The sequence below is a fragment of the Procambarus clarkii genome, chromosome 14 (assembly GCF_040958095.1).
Source record: "Procambarus clarkii isolate CNS0578487 chromosome 14, FALCON_Pclarkii_2.0, whole genome shotgun sequence".
Taxonomy (NCBI): domain Eukaryota; kingdom Metazoa; phylum Arthropoda; class Malacostraca; order Decapoda; family Cambaridae; genus Procambarus; species Procambarus clarkii.
The window spans coordinates 16,007,604-16,017,644 of record NC_091163.1 but is presented as its reverse complement, the minus strand read 5'-3'; the positions used below and the strand labels follow the sequence as shown (position 1 = coordinate 16,017,644).

The 10,041-nt window shown below is 39.7% G+C and overlaps 1 pseudogene; it reads right to left on the bottom strand.

The window, feature by feature from the left end:
- Window positions 1-9,676, bottom strand: part of LOC138364591 (uncharacterized) — a 68,991-nt pseudogene extending 59,315 nt beyond the window's left edge.
- Between the last annotated feature and the right edge of the window lie 365 nt (window positions 9,677-10,041).

The following is a 10,041-nucleotide window of genomic DNA, read 5'->3' as shown; positions in this document are numbered from 1 at the left end:
ATTGCAAACTCGGGCTGGAGTGGAGGAAGGAAATGACTGGTATAAGTCAAGATAATGACATGCTGGCAAGTGGATGGCAAGCTCCTTGACCCACAAGGTCAAGGCAGGTGTGTGGACAAAAGGTGGAAAGCTAGACGAACTATGTAACCAGCGGTTAAGTGATTATAACAAAATGAAAAAAGTATTTGTTGTTTTTTCAATAAAATAAATAAGGTGGAACAATGTGGCTGAAATTTATGAGGATTATAGGTTGAAAAACAGGAAAAAACGAACATTCTGTTGAGAAAAGAATTGGCCACGATTCGCCGTAAATATATACTATATCGAAGCAGAGAATCTTCAAGACATGAAAGAGAAAAATATGGAGTCAGCGGCGATATATATATATATATAAATATATATATATATATATATATATATATATATATATATATATATATATATATATATATATATATATATATATATATATATATATATATATATATATATATATATATATATATATATATATTATTGTGAAGATAAACTCTTTCTAGAGAGATTGAGCCTGCTCTTCCCTACCTCAAGTTACGTCCAGTTAACAAGTATAAGATGCTACATTCAAGATACGTCCACCGGTAGCACAAAACGTTTTGACCAGGAGGCAAAACGTACCCAAGATCCCCCACTCCACACACCCTCCACGCCAGTTTGTCGTCAACCAGCAAACTTCTCATTCCAGCCTGCCTGCTCCTGATTGGTGACTCGCCAACCGCGCACCTGCACATTGCACCTCCGTGCCATCTACCTGAATCGACGTCGGAGCCCTGACCAGCTATCAACTTCAGAATATTCTTTGTGCTCTTAGAGTTGACATCTCTCTCTGGCATACTAAGCTCACTGGCTTGTATACGAAGGGAGGTCTCAGCCATAGCCGATATTCTCAGCACCATTTTACACTTTCACATTTATACTATTGTGTCTCACATTGTCTTTGCATTTATCTTTGTTATTTAATTGTATTTTTCATTCCCCCGAGATTTGTCCTTATTTTCATTTATGTTTAAAGTAAATATATTAAAGTTTCATTGTTCATACTTTGTGTTTTACGTGTTCCTCCCTCTCACTTACCACAGACAACAGGCAAGCAGTCTATCTTTTTGTTTTATGTGTGACCAGGCATTGACACCTGCCATTGGAGGACTGCCGAACATCTACACTCCAACACTTTCCCGTCACATATTAATGGGGCCTGTCCTAGGAGCTTAACTCAGGTACTAGTGCCAGAACGTCAATTTGTGGTAAGCGTACTTCGCTTTGCTAAAGTAGCCTTTCAATATTATCATTAATTTTCATATTTATATGGTGCTGTGTGTATTGTGCATTCCGAGAGTAGCATATAGTGAGTGTGAGATAACTTTGGATTATGTGGTGACTGTCGGCCGCAGTCATTCTCTTAATTCGTCATCTTTCCCTCCGTGTTATTACTCGTGTTTACCACCTTTTGTCCCTAGGATATTTCTCACATTATCGGCAGATCATCATTGTGGTACCCTGGTACTTTGGTTTGTCTTCGGGTCAAAGCACCCTATCTTCTGCAATCCGACCGAAGGAGGATAAGAGGGCCATAGTTCCTCAAGCACGGACTTCGTTGCTGAGTTGGGACCTCAGCAGCAGTTCTCGTCACCAGTTGACACTCGCACCCCTACACGTCGGTCAGAGATGATGATATTTACTTAGGTAGGGAATTAGCTTTCTTTTTACAGAGCACAAGGAACGCTAATTCTGTATCATATTCATTTAGTGGGAAACCCTTGCTTATGTCCTATAGAGACTCGGCAAGGTATGCCTACATTCTTGGACTACCTAATTCACTTTTGGAGCAATTAAATGTTTCATTTGTTTTAGAAACTCAGTTTCACTTATTTAGTAGGATTTTCTTGCCCTTATTCTCTTACATTGAGTACCGGGTACAAGATTTCCTGCGACTTTGATTTACTAATCATTTACCATCTTAAAATTAACTGTATTTGTTAAAGATTAAAATTCCACAGGATAGTTTCCAGTTGCCACGTTATCCTGTTTCTGACATTTACCATATCACAACTATATTCGTGTACATTTATTTGCTATCTTTCACAATGTTTCGTCTCCAAGCTTTCCGTAACGATCCAGCAGGTGAAATAGGGACCTTATGTCGTGCCAAGAGGACTGAATTACAAACTCTTGCACACGAGTATCGACTAGATGTTCCCCATGGAGCCAACAAAAATGAATTACATAACCTCATTATGGATCACCTCTTAGATGAAGGGACAATTGACTCTGAAACTCACGAAACTTATTCTATTGCAGATAAAACGGATTTGGCAACTATGAAACTCAAACTTGAACTCGACAAGCTTGAGAGGGAGCAACAGCAAGCAGCTCTTCAAATGAAGGAAAGAGAAGCTGCAATGAGGAAAGAAGATCAAGAACGAGAGGCGGCCCTAAAATAACGAGAGTTGGCCCTCAAGGAACGTGAGACTACAATTCTCCGTGAGCGTGAGCGAGTACAGCTTGAAGCAAAACAACGCCAGCTGGAGATACAACGCGAGCATGACAAACAGCAAGCGGCTATGGCTATAGAATGTCGTCAACGAGAACTCACGTTGGAAACTACACACCTCACTCAACGCCAACAAGCTACCGCCAGTCTTCCAGTAAGTTTCAATATCTCCCATGCAACTAAGTTAATGCCACCATTCGTTGAGACAGAGATTGATGTCTTTTTTACCACCTTTGAGACCCTAGCTAATCAACTTAGCTGGCCTGCTGATCAATGGTCTATCCTTCTCAGAGTGCATCTCATAGGTAGAGCTGCAGTTACTCTCAGTACCTTAGCGTCTGAGAATGACTACCAGACCTTGAAGCAAGCAGTTTTGGACGCCTACCTTCTCTCCACCGAAAGCTACAGACGAAAATTCCGTGATCATCTTAAGGCAAGTACCACCACCTTTCTAGAATTTGCCAATAAAAAGAAGCGATATTTCATGAAATGGCTGGAAGCGGCACATGTCTCTACATTTGCAGAACTCGTCAACCTAATGCTAGTTGAGGAATTCTTGAGACGTGTTCCCCCTTCCGTCCGTTTATATCTAGCAGATAAAGAAGAAACCGACTACATCAAATGTGCGAAGTCGGCTGACACCTACAGCCTCATCCACCGGCTGACACCATCACCACCTCCCAGTAAGACGTCTTGGTACAGTTACGATAAAGTGAGTACAGATGAAGCGAGCTCACAATTGTATTGTAAGTATTGCAAACTCTATGGACATACCATAGAAAGATGTGGGAAGGCTCAATACAAAAGCAATGAGTCTTGAAGTGGGTAGAATATAGTTGTGCATTAATCAGCGAATTAATGCACAACTATATTCTACCCACTTCAAGACTCCGCTCCAATATAGAAGCATCAAGAAATATGGGCCTATAGGCCGTCTGCAATTACTTCCATTCTTACCTTCAATACCCATTGTTTCGTGTTCTGGCTTGTGTTGAAAGTTTGTTTTCACCTCATCCAAAACTGTTGTAACATATCACCTCACCCAAATGCAAGTATACAAAATCGAAGATGTTTAAGCTCTATTCAGTTATATAGTTGTGTGTGTGTGTAAACTAAAGTCTTTGAAAATGTAATAAGTTTTACGAAACGCGCTCAAGTGTCGCGTCAGACTAGAAATAAAAATGAATTTTGGAGAATTGATTTTTTAATTACCATCAACAGTGAAAAGAAACATAAGAAAGATCGAGAAAATTCGTGTTAGAATTATTAATCTTACTTTTTCGGTCATATTAAATAATATATGTCTACAGGAAAGACTGCTACCAAAATATACTAATATATATATATATATATATATATATATATATATATATATATATATATATATATATATATATATATATATATATATATATATATATATTTATATATATTTATATTGGTAATCACACAAACGTGGTCTAATTGGTCTAATTGTGAATGAAATATCATTTCATTCACATAGTCCATTAGAGTCTCGAACCCTGGACTTCAAGAGGAGAAGCCTGTCGCGCTACCAACTGCACCACGGCCACGCCACAAAAGAGAAGGATCCTACAGACACACAACGGGTCGTCAACTGGGACTTTAAGCCTTCCCTACGGTGCTACCTTAGAATGGTGGTGTTATTGGTGATTAGCGCACCAGTTACATTAATTGCTAACCACACTATGGAGGATCAGAGTATGTGTGTGTGTGTGTGTGTACTCCCCTACTTGTACTCACCTAATTGTGCTTGCGGGGGTTGAGGTCTGGCTCTTTGGTCCCGCCTCTCAACTGTCAATCAACTGGTGTACAGGTTCCTGAGCCTATTGGGCTCTATCATATCTACATTTGAAACTACGTATGGAGTCAGCCTCCACCACATCACTGCCTAGTGTGTGTGTGTGTGTGTACTCACCTAGTGGTACTCACTTAGTTGTGTTTGCGGGGGTTGAGCTCTGGCTCTTTGGTCCCGCCTATCAACCGTCAATCAACAGGTTTACAGGTTCCTGAGCCTATTGGGCTCTATCATATCTACACCTGAAACTGTGTATGGAGTCAGCCTCCACCACATTACTTCCTAATGCATTCCATTTGTCAACCACTCTGACACTAAAAAAGTTCTTTCTAATATCTCTGTGGCTCATTTGGGCACTCAGTTTCCACCTGTGTCCCCTAGTGCGTGTGCCCCTTTTGTTAAATAGCCTGTCTTTATCAACACTGTCGATTCCCTTGAGAATCTTGAATGTGGTGATCATGTCCCCCCTAACTCTTCTGTCTTCCAATGAAGTGAGGTTTAATTTCCGTAGTCTCTCCTCGTAGCTCATACCTCTCAGCTCGGGTACTAGTCTGGTGGCAAACCTTTGAACCTTTTCCAGTTTAGTCGTATGCTTGACTAGATATGGACTCCATGCTGGAGCCGCATACTCCAGGATTGGGCTGACATATGTGGTATATAATATTCTGAAAGATTCCTTACACAAGTTTCTAAAGGCCGTTCTTATGTTAGCCAGCCTGACATATGCTGCTGATGTTATCCTCTTGATATGAGCCTCAGGGGACAGGTCTGGCTTGATATCAACCCCCAGGTCTTTCTTTCTCTCTGACTCTTGAAGTATCTCATCTCCCAAATGATACCTTGTATCTGGTGTGTGTGTGTGTGTGTGTGTGTGTGTGTGTGTGTGTGTGTGTGTGTGTGTGTGTGTGTGTGTGTGTGTGTGTGTGTGTGTGTAGACTTGATTTATAGTAGCAATATCTAGTTTTCTCCTAGTTTCCATTCACAGTTAATATCATCACTCATCTTCAAGGTGTTCCAAGCCAAGTTGGACAATAGATTTCACTCCTGCTAGCCGCGAGAGGGTGTATTGGTAAACCGAATATCATCCTGGAGAACGGTAGTTGATAGCGGCCATTGACACGCGAACCCAATTGTCTTCAGAAAGGTAATTCCCGTGATCATAGCGATTGGGCAACCTGTCCTTTCAACAGGTTGCATTTGGTACTTCATGGGGCCCACCAACGTTACAAAAGATATCTACTATGGATTGCAGCGTCCTCACTGATATCTTCAACTATGCCACCAGCTCATCCTCATGTTTAAATAGTACGTTTTGTAACTATATGGCCCAGCGTACATATATTGACGTAATGGGCAATTAGTACTGGTACAATTATAAAAATAGGCAATTAGTACTGGTACAATTATAAAAATGGGCAATTAGTACTGGTACAATTAGAAACATGGGCAATTAGTACTGGTACAACTAGAAAAATGGGCAATTAGTACTGGTACAATTAGAAAAATGGGCTATTAGTACTGGTACAATTAGAAAAATGGGCAATTATTCCTTGTACAATTAGAAAAATGGGCAGTTATTCCTTGTACAATAAGAAAAACGGGCAATTAGTACTGGTACAATTAGAAAAATGAGAAATTAGTACTGGTACAATTTTAAAAATGGGCAATTAGTACTGGTACAATTAGAAAAAATGGGCAATTAGTACTGGTACAATAAGAAAAATGGGCAATTAGTACTGGTACAATTAGAAGTCAATATTATCCTGGCCTAGAAGTTAATATTATCCTGAAAGTCAATTACTTCCAGGATAATAGACTGAAAGAGCTGTTGTTAATCCTGCTGTGTGTGTTAGGCCGTATAGACCTATGTACGAAAGAATAACCCCGAATGTAGGTCTATGAATGAAAGAATAGCCCCGAATGTAGGTTTATGTACGAAAGAATAGCCCCGAATGTAGGTTTATGTACGAAAGAATAGCCCCGAATTTTGGCCTATGTACGAAAGAATAGCACCGAATGTTGGCCTATGTACGAAAAAATAGCCCCGAATGTTGGCCTATGTACGAAAGAATAGCACCGAATATTGGCCTATGTACGAAAGATTAGCCCGAATGTAGGTCTATGTAGGAAAGAATAGCACCGAATAAAAGAACCCAATTTAGAAATCACATATTTTGTACGAATTCGAATTATTATATATATTTCACGGTTATATTTATATTTTTAATGCATCGTCAATTTCTTACGCTTAACTGTGGCATAAATTTGATCGTAGCGTTTGTTGTTGTTGTTTAAAATTCACTACTTGGAACAAAAAGTTGCAAGTAGCACGGGCTATGGTGAGCCCGTAGACTGTGGCGAAATTAGACAATACATAACTTGTTGGTACCGAGAACGTACTTCATAATAAAACGTTTCGGTCCGTCCTGGACTATCAATCGATTTGAGAATGGTCAGGACGGACCAAAACGTCGTCGTCCTTTCATTTTCTAGTGTGTGGTCTGGTCAATATATTTCAGCCACGTTATTTTGACTCATTGCCTGCAAGTTGACTATAACAATGCTGGGGCCTGACGGCTGAGTGGACAGCGCTCGGGATTCGTATTCTAGAGGTTCCGGGTTCGATCCCCGGTATAGGCGGAAACAAATGGGCAGAGTTTCTTTCACTCTGATGCCCCCTGTTCGCCTAGCAGTAAATAGGTACCTTGGAGTTAGACAGCTGCTACAGGCTGCTTCCTGGGGATGTTTAACAAAAAGGAGGCCTTGTCGATAACCGGGCCGCAGGGACGCTAGGCCCCGAAATCATCTCAAGATATGATTGCATTGTCTATAAGCAACCAGAGAACACCAAGAACATCAACACAACCTTGTAGACATAAGGAAAATGGAAATCTACACTACCAGTTTCAAGCCTTTCCTTGAAGGCTTGAAACCATCATCTTATCTATCATCATACTATCAGGCAAGGACAACCATGCAATGGATATGGATTATCCATTTAAAATCAGCAGACTCCTAGATGCTACTGCTGTTCTGCTTAGACTCGGTTTTAAGTACCTCTGCGAATTGCCACATGACCTGCTGATGTAGACCTGACCAAATATATCCTGTCAGCAAAATTATTTGCACATCCAACTTCACTACGCGTCGATGTGCAAAAAGTGATGTGAGTCCAGAGACAGCTCTGTAACCAAATGCACAAGAAATGTGTAAATATCCCATTCAAAATTATCTACTACCAGAAAATTGTGCCAAATATCCACAATTTGGTGATTGTATGCATTAAATATGGGTGATTGTAACCTTTCCGACGTCGCCCACTATGTGGTAGGGGGAGGAGAGAGGGTGTGAATGTATTTTGCAAACAAATACAAATACGAAACTTTTTTCTTCGCAAATGTAAGTTGCTTAGCTTAAAGCACTGTACTTGCAATCGTTCACACGAACCCATTGCTGATATATGCATTAAACTGTGCAATCAGCTCGTTATTATTGATGAAACTGGTTGAGCTAAATGAATTCTAGGGTGGGTTCAGTTCCTGAGCCCTAATATATATGCCTGTTTAACCTGCCACCCGCAGGATGGGTATAGGGTGAACAATGACCAATGAAGGCGATGTGTCACAATAACGTGGCTAAAGTATGATGACCAGACCACACACTAGAAGGTGAAGGGACGACGATGTTTTGACCATTCTCAATCGACTTGAGAATGGTCCAGGACGGACCGAAAAGTTGTCGTCCCTGCACCTTCTAGTGTGTGGTCTTGTGAACAATAACCAATGAACTAAGCTGATTCAATCTGTGTTTGGATACTAAAGGTAATTTTTGGGTTCATTCTAAATTATGTACTTCAAAAACTGTAATTTTTCTGTATGATACAGCTATATATTTAGTAATTAATACAACCTTACGTTTACTGTATAATACAGCTTCATATTTACTATTTGTATCACCTATGTATTTGTTGTATGTTACAGCTTAATATTTACTGCTTTCAACAGCCTCCCTTCATCTACGTCAATTTCAAATCTACTTGCCTCTTCAACAATTCAACAGAACTATCTACATCATCAATAGTACAAGGAAATACCTTCAAAAAGAACCTTTATGCAGGAAACTACCTGTGTCAAAAATATTTAAGTAAACTACTGTTTTTGAACAGAAATAATTCAGTGAACTACTGTTTTTTAACAGAAATAATTCAGTGAACTACTGTTTTTGAACAAAAATAATTCAGTGAACTACCGTTTTTGAACAAAAATAATTCAGTGACTTACTGTTTTTAAATAAAAATAATTCACTGACCTACTGATTTTGAACAAAAATAATTCAGTAAACTACTGTTTTTGACAACAATACAAGACCTTACATTTAACCCCATCATTAAAATAAAATTCCTGTATCAACAACAATGCAGGAAACTACCTCGATAAGCAACAATGCAAGAAACCAACGGTCATCAACATCAATGCAATAAACTGCATACAGCGACAACAATGCAAAATACTACTTGCACCCTCAGCAATGCAATACATGACTACCTTCATCAACACCATACATTTAAGCATCAATCATAAACCCAGTCATTGGGCGATCGATAGTGTGTCAAGATGCAACAGCTTAATCTCTGTGCTTGCAAGATTGAGAAGTTCTATAAAGGAAGATGTTTCTTAATCTGATTGATTACCTGTTTAGTTGAATATGCTACAATTAACTGATTACCTTTTGAAATGAATTTGCAACAGCTGTTTACCTGTAAAGATGGATATGTTAGAATTGATTTCCTGTGGAACTGAATGCACGAGAATTGATTATCCGTGGAGATGGAGAGATGAGATGATGCTTGAACTGAGTACTCGTGGAGATGAAGATGCAGAATCCACAGATAATAGGTTCCCTAATGCTGCTTCGTAAATCCACTCAATTCTGACGATAAATTATCTCTATTGCTCAGCACTAAATATTAAATTTTTGCTATCATCCAGTGTGAGAAAAACAATCCAGAATTCCTTTTCTTCAGGTAAGTATTAACATGGGTAATTCAGCCATATAGTTAACTCTGAAATTTAATATGATTCAAAACACGAAAACTTCATATAAATATTTTATGCGTTTTACTTTTCGATAGAGATCAAAATTATTAACGTGGAATTGTATGCACTTTTTAAAACCACACAAGAAAAAAATTAACAAGCAAAGTTGTTAATTAAGACAGCGCTCGTTTCCGGGTTCAAGATTACCACTCCAGGTCCTCGAAATGTCAACAGGACGGACCTCCCAGTATCGGGAGCTCAGCACAGAGGTGTTCACACCATCACCATCTAAGGCGCACTGAGCGCTCTCACCCCAGTACCTAGCCTCCACCCCCTCTCTGCCAGCCCACTCTATCCCGCGCTCTTTTCCAAAACTTTTGCTAATCAACATTTTTTTTACTCAATTTCCACGCCAGCCCCCCATTTCTTTCTGTGGTAGATTTCACCGCTCCGGTATTTATGGTTTCTCGGGCTATACATAAAATGACCGCCAATGATACACACAGAGAGAGTTTAGGAAGTGTCTCGGAGTTACCTCTGCGCAGAACGGCCCGTTGTCTGTTATTTTATTGCGTGGTAAAACGGGCTGCCCACCGTTGTCTGTTATTGTCTTGCGTGGCAGAAAGGGCTGCATACGACAAAATAAAACTGTTATT